The 26,038-nt window shown below is 38.4% G+C and overlaps 1 protein-coding gene across 7 annotated transcripts in view; it reads right to left on the bottom strand.

Moving 5' to 3' along the window:
* Window positions 1-26,038, bottom strand: part of RBMS1 (RNA binding motif single stranded interacting protein 1) — a 218,836-nt gene that overhangs the window by 158,153 nt on the left and 34,645 nt on the right. Inside the window, exon 1 of one of the 7 annotated variants that reach the window (XM_058441689.1) lies at window positions 2,190-2,284. The exons of 5 other annotated variants lie outside the window; for them this stretch is intronic. The gene's annotated coding sequence lies outside the window, so the exon portion shown is untranslated. Of the gene's footprint in view, window positions 1-2,189; window positions 2,285-26,038 lie in introns of those variants that run through there. One more of the 7 variants, XM_058441696.1, reaches the window with a different exon arrangement.

The raw sequence follows: 26,038 nt of genomic DNA, 5'->3' as shown, positions 1-26,038 counted from the left end.
AATAGCTGTTTTTCTATTCCCGCCCTTTGCCATTGTGCTTCCTTTTGTATGGCGTAATGGTGATAACTATGTTCCTTCCCTATTGGCTATGAAAATCCAAATTTGAACTCAAGACAAGCATAACACTTTGGGATCCCTATGATCCCCCCAGTTTGGCTATTAGTGCTTTCCAAGCTGCACATTTCAACAGTTACCTGTTGCTCTCTTAAAGATTGTTTCAATTAAATACATTTGTCTGTTCAAAAAATAATTCTTCAGGCAAAAATTTAAAATTTAATTTACTTTTTAGTCAGGGAAAATGATATTTTAATTGTCAAAATATAATACTTTTTATTTAAGACCTTGACTAAAGGGAGCAGTTAGCAGTTTTTGCACTTTAAAGTTAACAGGAAGTCTCCTTTCTTCCTTTTTTTTCATATAATATGATCAATGTTTCTTAGAAAGGTTAACATTTCTCATAAGAGATTAAAGGACCTACCATAACTCACACAGGAGAAAGTGGGCATCTTCTGATGGTAAGAATAGGTCATTTTTGAAACTATGTTACGTTATACATGTCAGCCATCTTATTAAGTAAGCTCTTGGAAAAAAATAAAAGAAAATCTTTTGCCACTAGAGGGAGTTCAAAATTCCCTTTGTATCAGTAAACATGTAAAGTGCATTTAACTTCTGAAACAATAAAAACAATGATTGTAGTACACTTTTTAAAAAATTAAACAATAAGACTAAATCAAGAATTAGGTTTTTAGGGGATATATCGTTTCCTTCAGTTAGAATAGCTATGGTGAATATATGCCATGGTTATTATGTACAGCACACATATATTAAAGGTAACTTAATAATTTTAATATCTGGAAGCAGTACAATGAATAAGCATTCTTATTGATTGGGATTGTAATCTTTTACTCTTTCAAGCTGTATTTAATAATAACTGTGGTAGATAATTCCGAAAATACCTGTCCACAATCCCTCCCACTCTGCACGTGCTTTCCCAATGTGATTCTCTCCTCCAAAGTCCAGGACTGGAACCTGTTTCACCTCCCCTTGCCTATGGGATGGCCCCGTGTGACTGGACCAGTAGAATGCAGAAGTATGGCTGAGTGACTTTCAGATCTGGGCCTGAAGAGGCTTTCAGCCAATCACCCTGTAAAGAAATCTGGGCTAGTCTGCCTTCCAGTTAGAATCCACATGGAAAGAGAGGCTGTACAGAATGAGAAGCTACACAGAGGAGAATGGAGGCACTCCAGCCAACAGCCAGACAACTGTGAGGCATGTGAATGAGGCCATCTTGGACATTCTATCCCCAGCTGAGCTCCTAACTGCATGCAGCTGCCTGAGTGACCCAGCCAAAGTCAAATGGAGCAGAAGAGCCACCCAGCTGATCCCAGCCAACCAGGAAAATGCAAAATTTTAAGTCGTTTTTAAGTTTAAGTCATTTTTAAGTTTTAAGTCATTTCTAAGTTTAAGTCATTTTTAAGTCATTTTAAGTTTTAAGTTGGAGGTAATTCGTTACTCCATAATAGATAATTGAAACAATAATACTAGTAAATATGTTTGTATCATGGTCTATATTTTTTAAAAGCCCTTTTACATCCACTATTTCCTATAGCCATACCATGCAGTGGGAAACTAGATCAAAGGTTAAATATCCTGGCCAAGATCTTGGAGTGCTTAAAAACAAATACGAAGTTTAAGAGAGAGATGTTTCTCTTAAGTAAATGCTATATATCCCTATTTTTCTACTTTTTATCTAATGTAGTAGTGATTATCAAATAATCAAGTATTGGTTAACAACTACTCTCTCCCGTGCTTCTTTTCCATAAGAACTAGTTAATCTAAACAATTATATTCATTTATTTTTCTATTAGTCCTACCAGTTCAAAAAGTAAAAATAATATTTTTGGACCTGTGCCTCTTTATTTATGCACACTTCTAGCTGTGTTTTGATGTTTGAGAAATGTTAATTATTTGAAAGTTCTACACACAAAGCACTGACAGCTTCAAGTGATAAGCTGAATTTTTAGATGTGAAATGATCCTTAATTCTTTCCTTGCTTATTCTCATTGTAGACAAGTTTTACAACTCTCCTATCTGTTTGACTTTCAGTTGAACAAAATAATGATGGGGCACTTAGCACCAGGTCCTTTGCATTTTGGTTCCCCATCCCCCTTTGCCTCCTCCAGGGTTACCTGTGAGACTGTGTATGACTGATATGGACAAGACAGTCCCAGCAAGAGAAAGACACTGGATTTTTCCCACTGACAGCTAAGTGTTCTTGCGGGGAGTTGTGTGTGGCAGGAGGAATGGTCTCAGAATCCAAGAATGGCCTGGGTTACCTAGGCAATAGTCTATTTTTACTATTGCCTAGGTAACCCAGGCCATTCTTGGATTTATTAGTTTATTCTGAAAATCTGCTAGAAATCAGATTTTCAGAATAAACTAAGTGGTCCACATTCAAGACAGAATAAAATTCAAGTTTTGAAAGCTTTGGATCCAGACCGAATCAACCTACTAGCCAGATTCTTTTCTGAGGAAGCAAGCATCTCACTATCTTTTGGTAGAGAGGTTCTCATTACCTGTAGAAGACATGCTACTTCCTCATTTCCCACAGCAGTCATAATGCAAATGAGAACAATAAGTATAAATGTAAGTTATAGAGTCTGGAAGCCACGAATCTACTGGGAGGCTGTTAAGATAAATGTAGATTAAGCATCTTCTACGTGATACCTTCCAAAGTCTGTTTCGTAATCTTAGGCTAAAGAACCAAATCTTTCACATGGCCCACATATCTCTGCAAGACTTGACTCATACTTATTTCTCCAGTACCATCTTGCATTATTCTCTTCCTCACCACTAAGAACCAGGTAATCTGGACTTTCAGTTCCTTATACTTGCAAGGCAACCAATCCAGCAATATGTTTCACACATGCTATTCTCTATGCATGGAATGCTCCTTCTTTACCTCTTTGCCTAGTTAACTCCAACTTATTCTTCAAGGCTCAGCTTAAATTACTTATATCAGAAAATCTTCCCTCTTAATCCCCAGAATAGGCTGGGTCTTCCTGTTATATAACCCTCATATAGCATACTGTATAGCTCCTTTTCTGGATTCACCAAGCTGCAATCTAAATTATTATTTAATGTCCATCCTTTCTGCCTCATTATAAAAGCTCTTTGAGAAACGGGGTTGTGCCTGTTTTGCTCATTGTTTTATCACCAGTGTTTTGTATAGTACAGAATAGGTATTCAATACTATTTATTGAACATGAATCTATTATATTTAAAGAATTTAAAAATGTATGTCTACATATAAACTTGCATATGTTACATTATATTATATGTACTTCTGAAGATACAAAGAAGAATCTGACAGTTTCAGTAAGAAAAAGACATGCACAAATGACCAAGTGGTAAAGCAGACTCTGATCAGTAATATGAAGAGAACTAAATAACATACCATGGAGAACAGGGAAAGGGGGATTGACTCTAAATGGTGACCATAGGAAGCTTTGTGGAGGAGAATCCGAAAGTGCCTCTAAGAACGGGCAAGATTTATACATACATTTTTCTGGCCCACTAGAAACAGCAATGTTCACAGTGTTTGCCATCCCACTAACATTTTTCTGTTCTTCACTCTTCCTTTTCACTTGGTATTCCCGAATGCCTTCCAAACTCCAGGAAATAAAAGAAACAGTGGTTTAATGGGGCATTGGCAATGCTTAACTCAAATAAATGACATTTTAACAATAAACTATTAGAACTGTGTGAAAACCGATTTAACTCCTTGCAGCAATAATAGCTTGGCAACTGTGTAAGAACTCAGATTAGGAACTGCAAATCAACTGTCCAAAAGAAGTCCTTTCTTAAATCCAGATATAAGGTATAAGGAATGTAAGATGTTTGGGCGGGAAAAAGGGAGTAAAGGTCACGCAGGCCGCCTGGTGGCAATGTGTCAGAGAAGGAGCCAGAGCTTTGGGAAAAGCGAGGCTCACTGTAACACTGCAGGAAATCTTTGTGACACACTGGTGTGTCATGAAACAATGACTGGGTATCACTAATGACAAGCATTTCACTTAATGGTTTGGAATTCTGGATATACTACATAGCCTGCCCAATTACCCAGAACAAAGCAGAATTAGACCTGGGAAATCACCCTAGTTGCCCAATCCTCAGGGAATTCTCATCCTGTTGGATCCAGCAAGCTGAGTTATGAGCTACTCTTCTGTTCTGAGGTTCCTGGCTCCTAGCTAACTGGTCACAATTCCAGGGTGAGCACCTACTCTCACTGGTTTTGATATGAATATTAAAAAAAAAATCTTTAGACTGAGGTAGCTCACATCTGTGGTCCCAGCACTTTGGGAGGCCAAGACAGGTGGATTGCTTGGGCTCAATAGTTTAAGACCAGCCTGAGCAACATGGTGAAACCCTGTCTCTACAAAAAATACAAAAACTAGCCAGGTGTGGTGGTGCACACCTATAGTCTCAGCTACTCAGGAGGCTGAGGTAGAAGGATCGCTTGAGCCTGGAAGGTGAGACTGCAATGAGCCGAGATTGTGCCACTGCACTTTAGCCTGGCCCGCAGTGTGAGACCTTGTCTCCAAAAAAAAACAAAACAAAACACAAAAAAACTTTAAAACAAGTTTGTTCACAGTTATGAGAACTTGAGTTCACTGAATTCAAGTTTTCAGCAATAAATTCCATTTTTAGCTTCACAATTAAAACAACTGAAATTTGGTCCAAATAACAAACATTAAGTGACACTGAGCTATAATTTTGATTCCTGGATTTACATAAAGTATATCGATGTTAAAGTGAAAAATAGGCTTCCTTTATGAAAGACACATTTGGTAAGCCACACTGCCTACACAAAATTTTCTGATTCTGGTCCGCAGAAATGTGGCTTGGCTTTGGAGACTGTTCTTTTTCATATCACGTCTTCACAGTGCTAACTTAAAGACTTTTGGCAACAATTCTTCATAAAGTGAATTTTAATTCCCAAGTATATTTTAATATCAATCTTTCAACACAAAGCACTATAATTTCAAAGCAGTTTGGAATATCTAGGAACATGTCTGTGCAACTGAACTGCGCTTCCTCTTAAGTATGGCATTGTGCAATCCTCGTTTACTTTGGATTATGTGATAAGGACTCAGCTCCTAATCATTTTAATTTCACATTTTTTATGACCCTTTTGTTTAAAGTCAATATTTTAATTGGCATATATCAAGATCTGAATGGATCTTGGATTAGAAATTGTGTTTAAATTGAGAAAAGGGCATACACTAGTTCAAATGACTTCGATATGAGCACAGGAGCCGAATTTTCACTGTAGTAAAGGAGCTTGTTATAAAATAAAACTTTTAAAAGTAACGAAATAACATTCAATAGAAAAACTGTAGTCACTAGTTCATGAGAAGTGTTTAGCTGATACAGGATTCTAGTCCATTTAAAAACCAAATAAAAACCTCTACAACTACTGCTTTGGGCAATACATATATATTAAATTCAAAAATATTTTCAAAATCTTACTCTAGCCAATAGTTTCAGTCCATCCAATTACCAACTACTTCATCAACACTACTAAAAAATAGGGCATGAGTGTGAGCTCCTTTTCCCCCCACATTGCTCACCCAAAACAAACAAACATGAAAGAAAGAGCCTTTGAGGGAGACAGGAAGGAAGAAAAACAGCAACGCACAGGTTAGAAAGAAGTCTCTAACAGTGCTATCCATTAGAATTTTCTGTGATGATGAAAATGTTCTACATCTGCGCTAATACAGTGGCCTCTAGCCACATGCAGCTAATGGGCACTTGAAATATGGCTAGCATAACTAAGAAACTCAATTTTTAATTGTAAGTAATTTAAATTTAAATAGAATTTGTGGCTACCCTATTAGACAGCACAGGCTTATAATTAACTAAATCCCTGAAAAATGAAACTATTGTTTATGATCAGTTAAATATGGCAATTATCTTGTGGCCAGCAGGAGTCTAGAATTATTTTTATCTAATGGTTATCTGATGATCTTTAAAAATCATTACTAAATCAGCCAAGAAAAAGAGCTTGGACTACAAATAAATAAAAGGAGCTTTGATTTCCTGGTCAAAGATGGCCAGAAATGGTAAGAATCCCAGGGCAGAAAAGACAAGCCCAACCCTGAGTCCTATTGTTACTGTTCTGCCATGTTACCCAGCTTTTTCAGGAATTACACATTTAAAGGGGACTGGTATTTTAGCCAGGGCAGTTCAACATGACCTCAACTTTCTATAGAATAAGTAGAACCAAGCAGAAATGAAAAGAAAGATCTTTCTAACTTTCTATGGAAAGAGTGGGGTTATTTTAAACTATCACTATGCCTTAACTAAATAACCTACTGGATATACACTCTATTGAGACCGTTAGCCCCTTATGGGGGACATATAAATATTTAATTGGGGTTTTTTATCTTTTTTTATTGGTATACCGACAATTTTTTAATCATACAGTTATTATGCCTTATGTATGGTCCTGAATACTTTTATTCATTTAAGTTTCACAAACACTGAGGTAGGTGGAGAAGAAACTATTCTCCTCATTTTATAGATTAAAAGAAAAGCTTGAAGTTAAGTGATTTGCCAAAGGCGACTCGAACATCAGTCCTCTGATTGCTATTCCACATCTCTTTCTTCAGAGTATTTAATAAAGTAATGATTATATAGTATATTTTATTGTTTAATAGTTGGAATGCAATAGGAATGGCAGATTTTTATGCTGTCCAAGCCTTAGGCTTTTCTTTGTATTTCGGAGGACCTTTTACATTAGAATTCCAGCCTTATTTTTTTCTGTCAAAAAAGGCACTTATTTTCAAGATCATCTCTGGCTATGAGAAAAGAAACCTATACTCCTCACATAAAAAGCAAGGAAAAGCAAGAAGTTATATAAGCAATTGAAATAGAATGATGGAAAATCTTGAATTATTTTAGGTCCAGACTATATTAATCTTCTTTGCCTAAATTTCCTAGCACTCAAGAATGCATTCATTATAGTATCCTAACAACTTAGAGTGGGTAACTAAATGTTCCATCAATAGCCAAGTTATTATTTAATGAGAATGGATAATTTGACTGGGGTATAGAGGAGCAGGAGGCGTTTTGATGAACATTACAGGATTCATCAAGTCACCTCCATGAGTCCATAAGATTATCAATAAAGGTTTCATGATTGCTACTTGACTTGAAAAAAGTTAAAGTCACCAGTTTAACTGCTACAATGGTCCCTTCCAACTTAAGTAACATATGTAAGTAACTGTGATAGATAATCTCCAAAGAGCCACTGTCAACTCCTTCCTTTCTGGTTCTCACCTGAAAAGGTAGAATCTACCTCGTCTCTGCTCGAATTTGGGCTGGCATGGTGAGTGGCTTTGACCAATAATGTGTAGTGGAGGTGATGCTGCTCCTGGCAGCTTATTCCTCTCCTCTTGGAAGCTGACCACCAGGTAAAAAGTCCAACTATCTTGAGATCGCTGACCTGTGAGAAAGGCCAAGCTCCCCATGTAGAGACAGAAGTGCTAACAATAAAGCAAGAGGCACCAGCTATTAAAAGGGAAACCTTCCTAATATTCTAGCCCATCCAAGCTGCCTGCTGAATGCAGCCCACTGACTCACCCAGATGATGACATGTGGAACAGCCAACTGCCCCTCCAAATTCCTGAGCCACAGAATCATGAGAAATAATAAATCATTAATTTTTTAAGCTACAAAGTTTTGGGTTGATATGTTATCTATTACCTTACTTGATTACCAAGCTTGCTACTTCTCCTTTTTATTCTGAATTTTAAAAGTAACTTGAAAAGTAGTAATCTCTCTTTCTCTCATTCTTAATACAAGAACTAACTTTCAGCTGTCCGTTTTCACTCAAGTTTAAATATGGCTGAACACAAATATTTCCGAGGGTGCTGCTGTCATGGAAAAGGCCCACCCAGACAGAAAGCTCATCCCTGAGGTTTCCTGCTACATTCGTCTCATTCTTATTGCCACCACCTAATAAAAATAAAATTTTAAAGGAGCTAACAGAATAACGGGTTCCTGGAAAAGCATAGCCTCCATTTTCACATTGTTTGAAGACAATGTGTTTAGCAAAAGAATCTGTAGCTAAGGTCTTTATACAGAAATTTGAAGGACAATGAAGAAAAATAATCACACAAACCTGGGGAGCATAGCTAGAGAAGTCTACAATGCTCAAAGGGCATACTCTCCAAGGTAAAACCTACTGTATAGTGCCCCATTTATTTAGCTTGGACCCTGGAAGAGTGATGTTAAAGGAAAAAAAGAAAATTTATACAGAAATAGAATAGCAAATCAACAACTACTATCCCAACGGCTGCCATCCCAGAACTTCATGGTTGTCCTTAGGGACACCTAACTTGTCTCCACCACTGCCACCTACTTCATTTTTGGTCTAGTTTGTTGCTCCCACCTGAGCCCTTCTAAAGGAACTCTTGGGAAGGGAGAAGTGCAAAGCCTAGATTGTTCTCATTTTTCTTGAAGTTCCTCCCAGTTTCGCACAATTAGCAAGAATAGTATATAAACCATAGGAAAGTAATATAGAATCCACAAAGCAGTCTACCTAATGCCTCACTCAATTTCAAAAATTGCCAGTTCTGTCAGAAATGTCAACACTCCAATCAAGTATTCACTGCACAGAATCTTCATCTTTCCATCAGTAACAGTGAAGGAGTAACAGACGTTGAAATATGACCAACTTTGTGCTTGACAAATGAATCTTGAAATATCCGTAGCAATATGAACAAAGGCAGTATGTGAATACAACACTTCTTCTGGATCGACTTCCCAAGGGTTTGATGGACAATGTCTCAGAACATTTTTGCATCTTAAGAATGTATAACATAGATGTTCAAATTCTGAGGGCTACAGATACAAAGGAGTGGTCCATATTGCCTGTGCTACACACATAGCTGTCATTCAGGAAAAATCACAGGCACTGATTATCAAGGGACCTGACTCATATGTCACAGTTTTTCTAAAATCAAGTTCCAATTATTGCCATATTGATACTACCTCATTTAAGGGATTAATGATATCAAGTGAAATTCTCTAAAACAGTTTCTAAGAGCCTGACTCTTAAAAGGCAGGAGAATCACCTTGTTCATACCACTTTTATTCCTGTGATCAGGGAGATTAGCTGAGATTTTTTACAAGACCTGCACAAAAACTAAGAAATGCCTTAGGGTCCTCCTGTTCCTACCATTGCTGGAAGGGAAGAAGTCACTTTGATGTTGATACCCTCTCTGACTTCTCAAGTCCTTTTTCTTTTCAGTAGCATTGAAAACATTCAGAAGTCAAGAATATTCTTTGAGATCATTATACGAGACTCCATAAGGGAATCAAGTTATATAAAAAGTCCATTGTTTATGCAGAGAAACGCAATCTTCGGAGGCTCAATACTTTCTTGTAACTGTGAACATAAAGGATTTATACTTCTCCATTAGGAAGCCTGACCACATGAACTTCATCTCCTATCTGAGGCAGGACCCAGCATCCCTGGCCTCAAGAAACAATGTACAAGAACAATTCTGACACCTAAAACGAATTCAGCATCCCTGACTTGATGATGCTTCCACCTCAGCTCCACCTTCAGCATACACTCACCAACACTGGTCTTTCATCCATCATTTGATTCCCAAGCTGAAGAACACCTGAAATACCCCAGGAAGGATCTCCATGTACCACCTTCTCCACTGGATGAGGCATAGGGTTGCCATATTTACTGCTAGCAAAGCCCGTCCCCATCTCTCCCCCACCCTCACCAAAATCTAGTCACTCTAAAATGGCCTCTCCGGTGATGTCCCTAGATCTGCTGGTACAGAAATGGAAATGTACAGTACTTTCCATTTCCATTTCCTTAGTAGGTTGTTGACTCGAGGTCACTCTCTGTAACATTCTTTCTAGGGATTCTTATAGCACAGACGTATTTGTGCACATTGTAGGCAGCTATCACCTTCTCCCAAGAAATCTCACTTACAACATCTTCTCACATCCTCTAGGTTTCCATCTTGGATTATTCATCAGTGTGTAATCATTTTAGCGGGGGAAGGTAGATTGTTTTTGCTTTTTAAAAAAATTGAGATATAATTAACATAGAATAAAATACATAGATCTTAAGTGTGCAGTTCATGAGTTTTGACAATTGTAAACAGTTGTGTAACCACCACTGAAAACAAGACATGAGACATTCCCTTCCACGAGTGTTCCCTCATGTCCCTTTCCTGTCAACTCCCTCTCCAACCACTGTCTGACATCTGTCATCATAGAGGAGTTTTGCCAGTATCTGGATTTCATGTAGATGAAATCATAGGATAAAGACTTTTTTTGCAACTGGCTTCTTTCACTTGGTGTGTTTTTGAGAGTCATCAATATTGTTGCTTGAATCAGTTGCTTCTTCTTTTTTTATTGCTAAGTAGTATGACATTTTAAGGTAATTTGTTTACCCATTCTCCTGTTAATGGACACTTGGATTGTTTCCAGTTTGGGGCTTTAAAAATAAGGCTGCTAAAACATCTTTATGTAAGTCTTTTTTGTGAACTTATGTTTTTATTTCTTGTTGGTAAATACCTAAGGGTGGTATTTCTGGGTCATACAAGGTAAATGTATTAAACGTATGTTTAACTTTTAAGAGGCCGGGCACAGTGACTCACGCCTGTAATCTGAGCACTTTGGGAGGCCAAGGCAGGAGCACTGCTTGAGGCCAGGAGTTCAAGACCAACCTGGGGAACATGGCAAGACTGCATCTCTACAAATATTTAAAAAATTATCTGGGTATAGTGGCATGTGCCTGTAGTTGCAGCTACTAGGGAGGCTATGGCAGGAAGATCTCTTGAGCCCAAGAGTTTGAGGATGCAGTGAGCTATGCTCACACCACTGCACTCCAGCCTAGGCAACAGAGTGAGACAAAAACTTTATAAGAAACTGCTGAACAGTTCTCTAATATAGTTAGACCACTTTATATTCCCACTATGATTAAAAATACCAAGTGCTACACATCCTCCCTAACAGTAGGTGTTGGCCGTCTTTTTTATGTTATCTATTCTAGTGAATGTAAAATGGCCTCGAATTATGGCTATAATTTGCATTTTCCCTGATATCTAATGATGTGAAGCACCTTTTCCAAGGTTACTGGCCATTCATGTATCTTCTTTTGTGCAGTGCCTTTTCAAGTATTTAATTGGATTGTTTGTCTTTTTATGGTAGATTTGTAGAAATCCTTTATGTATTCCAGATCCAAATACTTTGTCAGATATATATGCTACGAACATTTTCCAAGTTGGAACCTGTCTATTCAGTTTCTTAAAGATAGTATATTTTGGTAAGCAGAAATGTTTAATTTTGATAATGTCCAATTTATCAATTTTTTGTTTATGATTTGTGCTTTTCGTGTAATGTGCAAAAAAGCTTTGCCTACTCTGAGATCACAATGACACTTTTCCATGTCTTCTTCTAGAAGATTTACAGTTCCGAGTTTATATTCGGGTTTATAACTCAATTCAAATTAAATTTTTAGTATAGAAATAGGTATAAAATTTCATTTTTTTTCCCAGAGAGACTGCTTCTTAGTACTACGTTTGCCAATAGTTTGGGAAATAGTAGTATCCAGTGTATTTGAAATATAATTTAAACATCTTAGTTTACATGTAAGTTGTACATGCCCACGCCATGCTGATTTTATTTTCTGCTGCATTCAATATTCTAGTAGAACTAGCCATCCCAATACTGAGAAGTATTACAAGGATAGATCATTTAAACTGCACATTCTACAGCAGCTAGAGACTTTGCGTTATATAAATATTTCACTTTGATTTTTTTAAAGCAGGAGCTCAGATATAAAAAGACTCTTAGGTTCTAATTTTAGTGAAAGTCTTATAATTTGACTCATAAGTACAACTATTTAAAATGAAATGTTTCTAAGTGTAAAATATCCATGACTTGTTCCTGTACTTGAAATGGAATACAGAGGCAACAGGAGGCCCAACTCAGGCAGCAGAAGGCAGGAAGGAACAACTGCCTGCTAGAAAGGGCACTAAGGGAACTCATGGGCAGTTTCTTTCTTTTTTACTCCTTCTTGTTTCTTTTTAAACCCTGCCTGCCAAATAAAAATGACCTTGAGGCTGGGTGCGGTGGCTCACGCCTGTAATCTCAGCACTTTGGGAGGCAAAGGCGGGTGGATCTCTTGAGGTCAGGAGTTCGAGACTAGCCTGGCCAACATGGTTAAATCCCATCTTAACTAAAAATACAAAAATTAGCCTGGTGTGGTGGCGGGCACCTGTAATCCCAACTACTTGGGAGGCTGAGGCAGAAGAATCACTTGAACCCAGGAGGCGGAGGTTGCAGTGAGCCGAGATTGTGCCACTGCACTCCAGCCTGGGTGACAGTGAGACCTTGTCTTAAAAAAAAAAAAAAAAAAACAAAAAAAAACCTTGACTTATGCAGAAAGAGAGCACAGCCCCTCCTCTGGACTTAGAAGGGAGCCCAGAAGAACTGAAGACAGCCTCATAGTATAATGACAATCATGAAAGATTTGAGAATCAGTTAAGCATGTGCTATAGTTTGAATATTTGTCCCCACCCAAATCTCATGGTGAAATGTGATCTCCAATGTTGGTGATGCAGCCTGATGGGAGGTGTTCGGACCGTGGGGGTGGATCCCTCATGAATAGCCTGGGCCATCTCCTGGTGATGAGTGAGCTCTTGCTCTGAGTTCACACCGAGATCTGGTCATTTAAAAGTGTGTGGCACCGCCCCCCACCCCCACTCTCTCTCTGGTTCCTGCTTTCGCCGTGTGAAGTGCCTGCTCCCGCTTTGCCTTCTGCCGTGGGTCAAAGCTCCCTAAGGCCTCCCCAGAAGCTAAGCAGATGCCGATGCCATGCTTCCTGTACAGCCTGCAGAACTGTGAGCCAATCAAACGTCTTTTCTGCATAAATTGCCCAGCCTCAGATATTTCTTTATAGCAATGCAAGAATGGCCTAGCACAGTGTGCTTTCTGTCACATTTTAATTCAAATTCCATTAACACAAGACATAGAATATTGGCCAATGAATTAGGCCACTCTACTTTACTTGTAGAGTTTTTGTACTTGTAGTACTTGTACTTCTGTACTTCTGTACTTGTAGAAACTCTACTTGTAGAGTTTCTGGTAAGATGTCAACTGCTCTCTACTTAGCTTTCCCAGATACTAACTAAATGGAGATATCTTTGACCCCAAACTCTCTTTAGGAAGAGTCCAAAGATTACTGGATTTCTTGTTATGAATGAAGTACTTTGATTTCCACAGTAATAAGGTCTACAACAACAGTGTTTTTTATTGTACAGGTAGAAAACCAGTTTGTGTGCGTATAAGAGTTAACTGGGAAAATGGAACAACTTCTTTACAAATATTATAAAATACATTTTATAAAATAAAACACACTCTATTCCCTTATATTTAAGCATCTATCAAGATTCATGGAGAAATTTTTCAAGGCATACTCTGAATCCTGATGCCAAAAATCGTTTGATATGTAAACATAAAATAAGTGGAGACCACATATATAAAATCATAAAAGTCTCAGCTAAAAGCACAAATACCTAGTTACATATTTATTAATAATAACTAACTTTTATTAAGCACTTTATAAATGCCATATACTGTTCTGTGTACTTTGCATGTCTTACTTAACTCATTTATTCAACATGATAAAGCTGTGAAATTACTATCGCTATTCTCAGTTTACAGAAAGCCGAGAAACAAAAAGGGCAACTTGCCCCGGATTACATTCAAACTCAGGCAGTCTGACTCCAGAACCCACTGCCTTTGTGCTGTGGACTGAACTGTGTCTCCCAAAAATGGCTATGTTGAAGCCCTTACTCCTACTATGACTGTATTTGGAGATAGGCGCTGTAGGAGGTAATTAAAGTTAAATGAGGTCAAAAGGCTGGGGTCCTAATCCTACAGGTCTGGTGGCCTTACAAGAAGAGGAAGAGAGAGGAAGACATCCTCCAACCCCAGCACCAAACACACATGCACTAAGGAAGGACACGTGTGCACACAGCAGGGAGACGCCCTCTGCAAGCCGGGAAGAGCCCTCACTAGAACCTGACCATGCTGGCACCCCGATCTTGGACTTCCATCCTCCAGAACTGTGAAAAAAATAAATTTCTGTTTAAACCACCCAGTCTATGGTAACTTGTTATGGCAGCCCAAGCAGACTAATCAATCCACTCTGGAAATTTCCCTTCCCAGAGACTTCCAAATAAGGGGAGAATCAGAAAGAATATAATATCTAATTTTTACTCCACCTATAATTTCTTCTCATACCAGTAAACTTGCCTCCTTTTACATTTTCACAGGGTACTAAAAGCAACTGAGAAACTGAAACCTTATTGGATTTTATCATTATAAATATTCATAGATATTTTTAAATATTCACATCAATACATGCAGGTTAAGACATGTTTACTACATTGATCTTCGCAAAAGAAACATATAAAAGCTTCTGATCAATATAAATGTAAAAGTTTCTGGTCAGATTTTTAGCATAACTAGATTTTCAGGCAATGACTCTGGGACTAAAATGGAATAAGAATGAAGACCTTAAATGATTGCTGTTACAGTGTTCCTGATTTATTAAAAATAATCACAAAGCATTACTAGCAATGCCAAATCTCTAGCATTCTGATCAGTGAAAGGAATTATCGGTGTCTAAAAGGTCTTTGTCAACTCTAACATCTATAAACATTTAAGTGGTATTGAGCAGATTCCATAATCTGATCTGCTTTTAACTGTGGAAATCAATACAGTTATTAAGAAGCTATTTGAATAATTCATGTTGTAAGTGAAGGCCTTCAGAGTAGCCATAATGTGCTTGCATCTTAATGGTATTTTAAATAAAGTTGTGTCTTGCTACAATGCACATTTAGTAAGCAAGACCAATCCCCATCCATCAGTTCAGAGGCAGTGATGAGAGAAATTCTGACAGTTTCAGAGGAAAAACTAAGCCATCTGGTTTTTATAAATAAGGGAGTTAAGGGAAAGTTTCTTCTCCCAGTATCTCAGAGGAAGATAGTATCTGCCTTTTCATTCACCCCACTGCCTTGTTGCTGAGGTCTAACATTCTCTTGGAGATACCGTTCAGTGATATCATTGCAAGGCCCATCTGTCTATGTTAACTGGATTAAATGCACATCCATCAGCTCCAAAAAAAAAAAATGTATTAAGTGTCAAGTGGTTAACTCTAGGTAAAGACATTTGGGCAAGAGTAGTTTTCTTTCTTTGAAAGTTTTTCAACCTTATATCATTATCATAACATTTCCCTCACATTGAAATCAGAATTTAAATAACATCCACCTTCAAAAAGTTTTACATTTCAGACAAGTATCAAAGAATATGAGACTATAAGAAAAGGCTCCAAAAGTTATCTAGTCCCAGCCTCATCCAATACTTGAACCCTGTCTATGACAGTCCCTCCGTGTTAAGAACCAGTCTATTTGAACTCTTCCTGTTCATAAACTCATTGCCATCTTCTCCAGGATTGGCCGATTGCTCTTCAGGCAATTATGACAAAGTTCCTCCTTATGCTGAGCCCACATCTGTCTCCCTACGCTTCTACCTGTTTGTTCTAACTCACCCTTAGGGGTCACTTAGTCAAGTAGGACACCTCTTTTACTTGCGATCCTTTCTGACACTTGAAGGTAGAGATTATGGTCTTTGTTTCCTCTTAGGCCAAGCGTTCTCAGCATCTTCACTTTTCTCATGCTCTGTCCACATCCATGGACACATCAACATCAATGGAAGGGTCTAAGTTATATACCTTTGGAAACCGTGTATGTGAGAGAACCCAGTGGACATGTCCACTATCAAAACTTATCTCTATTATAAGAAATTGTTTCTGTTTTAAACTAATTACCAGATACCAGCTAGCACCTTTTCTTTGATGTTTATCCACCCCATTTTACTCCCCATTCATCGGACTGCTGTCCCCTCTGGTTGACAGGGCTTTCCTCTCCCATCCCACAAAATGTTCCATGTGCTTGCCCTGACTTTCCTCTCCATTCTTGTCATGAATACTACCCTCTACTGCCGCTGCACCCTGGCCACACCAGACTACTGATTGGCGCCTGAAAGTGCCAAGCTTTCTTGCCACCTCATGCTGTTCTCCAACAAGAACACCTTGCGCCCCTTCTTCATGTAACTAATGCTTACTCCAGGCAGGCAGCCTGAGAATGCAAAGTAGAGTGTGTTAATCAGTGTAGATGAAGTACTTATGAAATAACCTTCAAATCTTAAGGACACAGTGAAAGTTTACTTCTCATTTATATTCCAGTTCAATAGTCCAGGGGCAGGGATAGTATTTCTAGGTGGGCGAGTGAGCTGCACACGGTTATCCTTCAAGGTCTGAGAATGTGGCCACCTTCTACACCTGACCTCCAAGGTCATCTCAGAAAGTGAAGAAAGATCATGAAGGCTTATGCAGGAGATTTTATGCCCAGGCCAAGATGTGGTATATGTTCCTTCTGCCCACATTCCACTTACCACAACTCAATCACAGGCCTCCAAACTTACTGCAAAGAAGCTAAGAAATGGAGCTGCAGGAAGAAAATGAAACAGGGTTGCTAAATTCATAACTCTATTTTGTTTTTCATGAAAGTCTATGCTTACTGATATTACTAGAACTGGTATTTTTAAAATGATACAAGAATATACAGTATTAGAAAAGGATACTTATAAAAGGCTAAAAGCACTGCTCCACTGGGTGGTGAAATTCTGCATATTTACTCGTTTCTTTCCCCAGCTGAACTGTAAGTTCCTGGAGGCCAGCAATGTGGCCTTCATTTTTATACTGCTAGAATGTAGTGCAGAACATTCCTGCTACAAATGTCCATTTATACTTCAGACATCATAAATGAGTCTTTGTCTATTCTTTCTGCCATTCCTAACTAGATTGCTAAAATGGTACTTGAAAATCCAAAGATCAAGAGACACTGGAGCATGCTCTTCTGAGGCTGGGGGTCAAGAGATGCTACAGTAGCTCTTACAGAGAATTGGATGATGCCGTTGATAAGCATGGGGAAGATGCAGCCATCTCCTTTCCCCAAGACTCTGAGTCTTACTCATCACTGAATCCTTAGCACTCAGCACTCTTAGAAAGGGTTGAATGAATAAATGTAAAACACTGAAAAGTATTGTTATAAATAGGCTAATCAGATCATAGGCTATGTTAACTTTCATTTTCATGCCAAAAGTAACAAAATCTGATAACAGGACCAGCCATAAAATGTTGTCAAACAGTTAGTTTTTACTGGCTTATAACAATTTTTCTTTATATCCTTTTATAATATTGTCTATTCTTATATTCTTTCCATAATATCAGCTCTAATATATTTTAGTCTAATAATTTTTTTAGGAAGTTGTATTTATTTTTAAATAAAGTGAAATGGTAGAAATCACTTGACTACTTGGGGATTTGAAAACCATTAACCCAGTTTGTAATAGTGGTGGTTTGTTTTGCAGATGTACATAGAATGCCTTCTTCCTTTGGATTAAATCATTACAAGCTGAGATATCATCATTAGGAAACTGCAAAAGCAGGAAATGCTGTCTTCCTATTCCAGTCTATAATTAAACAGGAAGATAAAGATAAAAACTGAAGTAGCTCCCAAGCCAATATTTTGAAACTTGTGTTGACCTGACTTAAATACCTTACTTAATACTGTGACTGATTTTTATTAAGAAAAACAACAACAACGACAACAACAACAACAACAACAACAAACTCAAGTATCTAAAACTAGAAAAAGGACAGGTGCAGTGGCTCAAGTCTGTAATCCCAGAACTTTGGGAGGCCAAGGCAGGAGGATCACTTGAGGCGAGGGCAGCATAGTGAGACCCCATCTCTACAAAAAACTATAAAAATCAGTCAGATATGGTGCTGCATGCCTGTTGTCCCAGCTAGTTGGGAGGCTGAAGTGGGAGGATCCCTTGAGCCCAGGAGTTTGAGGCTGCAGTGAGCTGTGATGAGCACCACTGTATTCCAGCCTGGGTGACAGAGCAAGACCCTGCCTCAGAAAAAATAAATAAATAAATAAAAACTAGAGAAAATTTCATAACATGTTTATTATCTTGACGTTTTGTATTAATTGTCAAAGAAACACTCAGGATCTCTACATTTATCTGCTTGTGTTAAACCAATGTTTGCTCTTTGGGTGTTGATTGTTTTGTTTAAAATATTCATGATTAACCCTGATGAGTGTTCACCTTCCAGTGCCTTCACAGTTTTTATCTCCTTTGATAAATGAAATAAAGAAGCAACAGGTCCAAAACTAATCCAAAAAAAGTATTTCCTTTAGAATGTACAAGTATAATCCATATTTGGATTAAAATGTAAACATCAATAATTTATCATTTTGGTAGTAAAATAACCTTAGTGTGTTCTTTATTAGTAATTTTCAAATCTACTTAAACCCAATGCACCAGACAAAATATAGAAATAAAATGTTTAATGCAGCACTATTTTATTTTATTTTTTATTATTATTATTTTTTTGACAGAGTCTTTCTCTGTCAGTCAGGCTGGAGTGCAGTGGTGCAATCTCGGCTCCCTGCAACCTCCATCTCCCGGGCTCAAGCAATTCTCCTGCCTCAGCCTCCTGAGTAGCTGGGATTACAGGTGTGCACCACCACTCCCAGCTAAATTTTGTATTTTTAGTAGAGATGGGGTTTTCACCATGTTGGCCAGGCTGGTCTCGAACTCCTGACCTCAGGTAATCCACCCTCCTCGGCCTCCTAAAGTGTTGGGATTACAGGCATGAGGCACCACGCCTGGCCAATGCAGCATTATCTTAAAAAATCATCCTTTTATTATTTCCATCTAAGTTTTTTTCAAATTATAAAATTTCATATTTAGGTTTTATCTATCTAGTGAAAACCAAATAAAACCTGAATAAAAGCAAACTTGAACTCCTTAAAGAGGCTGTACAAAGAATTTAAGTATCCATCATGGCAGGACTAGAGTCCTTGTCATCTGGACCTCCATGGGGATGTGATATAGTTTGAGGCCTAGAAAATCAGATCAGTTATGAGAAGGCTCTATGGAATTACTGGAACTTAGAGGAGATGGAAAAAAAAAAGATACAGATTGATATGGTGGCCTCTGAGCTCCCAGGAAATCCCAAAGTCCTCATCTAAAGGTCCCAGGGTTGTCATGGTGAGCTAGTAAGTACAGTCATTCTTCATCCATGGGAGATGGGTTCCAGGACCCCCAGAAGACACCAAAATCCCCAGATGCTTAAGTTCCTTATCTAAAATGACAAAGTATTTGCATATAACCTAGGGACATCCCCCCGTATATTTAAATCATCTCTTAATTACTTGTATAAATAACACGTAATACAACATAAATGCTATGTAAATACTGGTTATACTATATTTTTTGTTGTTGTATTGTTATTCATTGTTTATTTTTAAAAATATTTTCAATCTGTGGTTGTTCAATCCATGGATGCAGAACCTGCAGATATGGAAGGCCAACTGTATTCCCTTCCAAGGTGTGCACTTTTACAGGTCAGTGCAACAGGCTTAGAATGACCTTATTACAAGAATGGTGATCAACAGTGTCAAGTGCTTGGTTAACTGAGCACTCTACTATGTACCATGTAATCACAAAACTAAGCACTGGAGGGTATAGCAGAGAACAAGACAGATGTACTACCTGCTCTCACAGGGCTTACAGTCCAGCAGAGAAAACTGGCATTCATCAAACAAGTAAGAGTATGATAAAAGTCTCCCAGGAGAAATTAGGAGCTTATGAGATCACATTACAGGGACTCCAAACTTGGTGAGGGAAGTGATAAGTTGTGATATTTAGATTTGCTCAAGTCACTTAACCTTGTAATACCTTAATATCTTCATCTGTAGGATGGGGTAATAGTAGTGCTTACCTTACAGGACTCATGTAAGGATTAACAAAGCACTAACCACAGGGACAAGCACTGGATAGGTGATTGTTGTGTGTTTCTGCAACTACTGTTATGATGATGATGATGATGATGATGATGATGATGATGATGATGATGCTGCTGCTGATGATGATGATGATGCTTATTATTACTGTTACTATTGGCCTGAATAAGGAATAAAAGTTTGCCAGGTAAAAGGGGGAGAAGGGAATAGCAGGAGGAACTAGTCCAGAGAGAAAAAAATATATATATGCAAAACCCTGGAGATCCAAAAGGTTGTGGTGCTTCCAGATGGACAAAATTAAGGCCTGCAAAAAAGAAATAAACTAGAAATCTCCAAAAGGGAGGATCCTTCTGGATCCTTTCCAAAAGTTTCCCCTCTCACCCTTACCATCGTAAAAGCATTTCCCCTTGACTCTGCTTTTCTTTCCACATACCATATTATGATCGTTCTTTTCTTTTTTATAATTTTCTGCATTTTCCAAATTATCCTTGTAAGCATGCACTACTTTCATAATTTAAAAAAAGAATTTTAAAAGTGATCCCTTCATTCTTTCTCTCCCCATAACAACCTAACTTCTGCCAAATTTGACTTGTATTAATTGCCCTCTTATGTCACTTCCCACTCACTCAACAATGCATTGCCACCACTCCAGCATCATGTTTCTCAAACACAGATCTGCTCTCTCATTCCCATGCTTCAAACATTTCATGGCCTACAAAATAACATCCAAGCTCCCCAGGAAAATCACCCAAATGACCCAGAACCTACATCCAATCTATCTTTCTCGTGTCATCTCCTACCACTCTTCTCCTTACTACCCTTCTTCACAAGCACCCTCAGCCACAAAGAACTTCTCACCAATTTCCTGAATCCAGTATATACTTTGGTGCCCCTCTACCTTAGCTCATGATAGTTTTTATGCCAAGAGCGGCTTTCCAGCCTTCTCCAGCTAACAAAACTCACTCCCCTTTCCCAACCCACTAAGCTTCAATGTCATCTCCTCTATGAACATTTCTTCTATTCTCTCCACCTCACCCCAAACACAAGCCCTTGCAATGACCTCTATGTTTATCTCCTGCTTATACTGAGTTCTATCAAAGTAGAAGCCATATCTACTTTACCTTTGTTGCTACATCCAGATCATAACTCAATAAATGCCTGTGTTGTTACTGTTCAAATTAAGATAATAATATAATGGTTTCTTTGAGGAAACCTCATGAGAGGTAGACTGTTTAAACTAGACATAGAAAAGATGCAAGGACAACACACCATTTCGATTATTTACTCTTTTCATGCAATGTTACATGAGTATTTACCAAGTTAGCACACAGTTACTGACTGCTTACTATTTGTGGTAGGTACACAGTTGTGAAAAAGATGCTAAAGATACTAAAGAAACACACAAATAAATGCATAGTTATAAAATGCAATAGGTGCCATATAAAGAAAGAACAGGAGACCATGAAGGATGGCAACTTTGAGGTCCTGGGGTACCAGGAAGTGCCTCTCTAAGGAAGCAACTGGAACAATGCAAAGTGAAAGTGGAGAGGAATTAACCATGTAAAGAATGTGAGAAAGAGTGTCCCAAAAGAAGGGGAATATACTGGGAGGTCCTGAGGCAGGAAGGATCTGGGCGTGTGTAGGAAGTGAAGGCCAGCATGCGTGGAACCCGGTGAAGAAGAGGGGTGGTGAGCCAACCTAGAACTCCTCTAAGGAGCTGGTCCTGTGAAAGAGCCTGCTCTTTCTTGTAAAGGCACCATTAAGTCACTAAGGGTTTTAGGTAGTGGGGGTGGGGCTGGGACAGTGACAGGATCAGATTAACGTTTTTAAAATATCACCATGAAATGAGCAATTGAAATTTCTTTTAGGTAGAATTACTAGTGAGATGGAAAAGTTCTCCATTTATTTGATTTTTCAGTATATTTAGAATAATAATTATTTGAACATCCATCAGTAAATATTACATTCATCAGTCAAATATTTGTCTCTGATCATTCTTAAAAGTTAAACTCAAACCACCTCTGTAGCTGTCTCTCTGTTTCTCTGAATAGTATACTTCAGGTATACAAAGTTACAGTACAGATCCTGGTTCCTAGAATGCCACATTATACATGCCATTAAACATCTAATCAGAACTATCATTCCAAAAAGTTTAAAGCCTCTTGTCAAGAAAAAGACCGGTATCTGATGTCAATTGAAACTCAATTTTTTCATTTTTACTTCAGTTGAAAACCTGGCCTTTTCTACCTGAGCTGATGCTTTATAAATGGCAATATAAGACACGGTACAGGCTGTTATTTTTGTTTGTTTAGAAATGTCACACTCCTCTCTGTTGCGAACAAATTTGCTCAAGTTACAATTATGTCAGAAAAAGTAGATAACACGCAGTACCATTTTTTAGAATGTGCTTGTGACATTTTGTTAAACCAAGAGAAATGTTACAACTAGAAAGGGTGAGAAGAAAGAAGATAAATATAATTGCAGACTGAACAAAAATGAACAGGAACACACTTGCACACTTCAGTTTATTAACTGTGGCTGGCAAGCAGTCATGCTGCATGGATACTATTTACTGCTTGGGAGGAAAATTGTGAACCTGCCTGGAGAGGACACCAAAGGAATATCCAAGCCAATGAAAGAAAGAGAAGGGAGAGAAAATTATAACCATCACATACAATGTAATACAAACTCCATTCCCAAGCTTTTTATGGGCAGTGATTTATCCATTATAAAAGCAATATTTGGAAAATCAGTGAAAGAAAAAGAAATACAGATCAAACAGGGGAGCAGAGAGCAAGGACCTACAGGCAATGTGAAAAGAGTGGACCTAATAATTTCAGGAAAAAACAAACAAACTTAAAAAGGTAAAATAGTAGTTGTAACATTGATAATACCACCACCAATAATAAAACCTAATGTATTTAGCACACACTACATGTTAGGTACTGTGCTAAGTGATTTCTATGGTTTGTCTGATTTAAACCTCTTACCAGCTATAGGGTAAGTCGTCTTTTTCTTTCCACTGGAAAGATGAGGAAATTGCTGTTCAATCCAATGTCAGGAAGCTAAAAGGTGTACGTGAGGTCATCTGGCACTTTTGCAAAGGAATTCCAGGTAAGTTTCTTTGTTATTATTTTTAATCTAGATAATTAAGGCTTAAATAAAATACAGTATAGATTGTTACCTTACTCCTTTTAATGGAAAGTTTTCTAAGCCATATTGTAAATTTTCCTTCTCTTCTAAACACAATACCTTGAGCATAATTTAAAGTTCCCTTAATAATTCACAGTAGACTGAGCATAATTTAAACATTCGCTATCATGCTCTACTGTAAAACAGCCTCCGATCTGCTAAGATATGTAAGGACGATTTGTTCCGTCACCACATGGAAGCTGAATGCTCTTCTGAGTTGTTCCTGTTTCTTATATTTTGACTGTCTGTTCCCTCACTGCCAAGTGATCTACTCCCCAGCAGCAATGTGACCTCCTCTTCTTCCAATTTGGCTTCTTCTCCAACCTCCCCTTGAGCCACCCACTGCCGGCTGAATTCCAATCAGTTCAATTCAATACATTTTTCACAAAGTCTACTTTGACCTGTACTTGTTCTCTGTGGGCTATTTTATCAACATTGATAGTAGAGATAGTGTGCCAAACCAAACAAACAACAACAAAAAACCTGGCATTTCTTTTCTAATGAACTTCAGCTAGCCAGATATGAGGGACTTTGTATATCTTATTAGAGGCTGAAAAGATTGACAGGCCTGTGAATTAGCAGTAGTATCCTCATTTTATTTTATTTATTATCATTTATTTATTATTTTTATTTTAATTAATTTATTTATTTATTTTTGAGACGGAGTCGTGCTCTGTCGCCCAGACTGGAGCGCAGTGGCACGATCTTGGCTCACTGCAACCTCTGCCTCCTGGGTTCAAGTGATTATCCTGCCTCAGCCTCCCGAGTAGCTGGAATTACGGGAATGTGTCACCACTTTAGTAGAGACAGGGTTTCTCCATGTTGGTCAGGCTGGTCTCTTAACTCCTGACCTCAGGTGATCTGCCTGCCTCAACCTCCCAACGTGCTGGGATTACAGGTGTGAGCCACCACGCGGTATCCTCATTTTGAAAGGAGTAAACTGAGGCTCTCACGGCCGGTAAGTAGCAGAGCTGAGATTTGAACATGGTCTTTCTGATTCATGTTTCACTACCATAAATGGGGTGGGAGAAGGGAAACACAACCATTTCTTGCAGAACTAATGGCTTCAAGAAATAGCTACAATTTGCTTTATGTATTTGCTGTATGGCAAGTATTGGATAATATTACAGATTCATATTGAAATGATACCACCATGAAAGATGATCTTACAATTTTATAAGGATTCAGAGCACAGACCAGAGATTGCTAAATAGGCAACATGTAATATATGATCAGCTGGGCAGGGCCGCCTGTGCACTAACAGGTGCCAGCTTGAACGTCGCACTTTCACACATCGTGTGAACTTCTCGGTGATTTCCTGGCATTCTCGGGTGCAGCTTACTACTTTTGAGGCAGATTGTTGCATGAGGGTATAACAAATATGCAAAAAACAAAGGTTTCTCTGACTCATTTTTTAAAATTATTTTTGGGGTTATTGGTTTGTTTGCTGTTGTTGTTGTTTTGAGACAGTGTCTCACTGTGTCACCCTGGCCAAGTGGTGTGATCATTGCTCACTGCAGCCTCAACCTCCTGGGCACAAGTGATCCTCCCACCCCAGCCTCCTGAGTAGCTGGGTCCACAGGTCCTTGCCAGCACACCCAGCTAATATTTTTATTTTTCATAGAGATAGAATCTCACTTTGTTGCCCAGTCTGGTCTTGAACTCCTGGCCTCAAGTGATCCTCCTGCCTGGGCTTCCCAAAGTGCTGGGATTACAGGCGCCAGCCATGGCATCTGGCCTAAAACTGTCAATATCTAAAAAAACAGATCCAGAAACTTGCTACGGAAACTATTTTCAATGTCAAATTACATTTGAAAGCATTTTCTTCCCAATTTACTCATATTTAAAGTTACTTAAATCTTTACACGGGATAGAGAGGTCTTCATATGGCAACCACACTCCACAAAACTTCCTCAGATCTGTAGTAAAAATTGTTGGTCACATCTTGGGTTCCTGGATGTCAGAAAACACTGACTAAAAGAAATTGCCAGGCCAGTCGCGGTGGCTCACACCTGTAATCCCAGCACTTCGGGAGGCCAAGGCCAGGAGCTTGAAAACAGCCTGGGCAACATGGTAAAATCCCATGTCTACCAATAAAACAAAAATTAACTGGGCACAGTGGGGTATGCCAATAATCCCAGTTACTCCGAAGGCTGAGGCAGGAGAATCACTTGAACTCGGGAGGCAGAAGTTGCAGTGAGCAGAGATCGTGCCATTGCACTCCAGCTTGGGTAACAAGAGCAAAACTCCGTCTCAAAAAAAAAAAAAAAAAAAATCTCCAAAGTAACTTTTTAAACACGAAGGCCAATAATGTATACTACATGCACAGAGTTATGGAGAAATGGCTTACTGGATGGGGCAGGCCCTTACACTGCATTCACTTTAGATGCACACAGCCCTTATGTGCTGCTTTGACTTTTCTGTAGCCACAAATCAGAAGTGCTCAAGCAAAAATTGCATGAGCTCAAATAGTTCCTTAGTTCAGGCAGCACCTTGAGGATACTGTTTTGGAGAAAAGACCTAATACCCATCATACAGTCTAATCATTTTTTGTGATGCAATTATGTTTTGAGATTGTTTGGGTTAGGGTCAGTCTGTATTTATGTTCCAAATAATCCCGTTAATAGATGGTTTTCATTCATGTAAATTCATGCTTTATTTGTCTCATTTCTAGCACTGGCATATTTATTCCTACTTCCCATAAGTATCTACTATTTAGAGAAAACACTGGGTGGCTTCCTGAGTACGTGACATTTAATTTCATGTTAGAAAAATAAACAGGACACCACACAAAGTACTATCATTCTTTCTGCTTCTAAGATTTACATTTAAAATGCTTTTACTTGATCCTCCATGATCTT

This window comes from Hylobates moloch, unplaced genomic scaffold, assembly GCF_009828535.3.
Source record: "Hylobates moloch isolate HMO894 unplaced genomic scaffold, HMol_V3 SCAFFOLD_1, whole genome shotgun sequence".
Classification (NCBI taxonomy): Eukaryota; Metazoa; Chordata; class Mammalia; order Primates; family Hylobatidae; genus Hylobates; species Hylobates moloch.
Note: the sequence above shows the minus strand (reverse complement) of the source record. Positions and strands in the feature narration are given on the sequence as shown.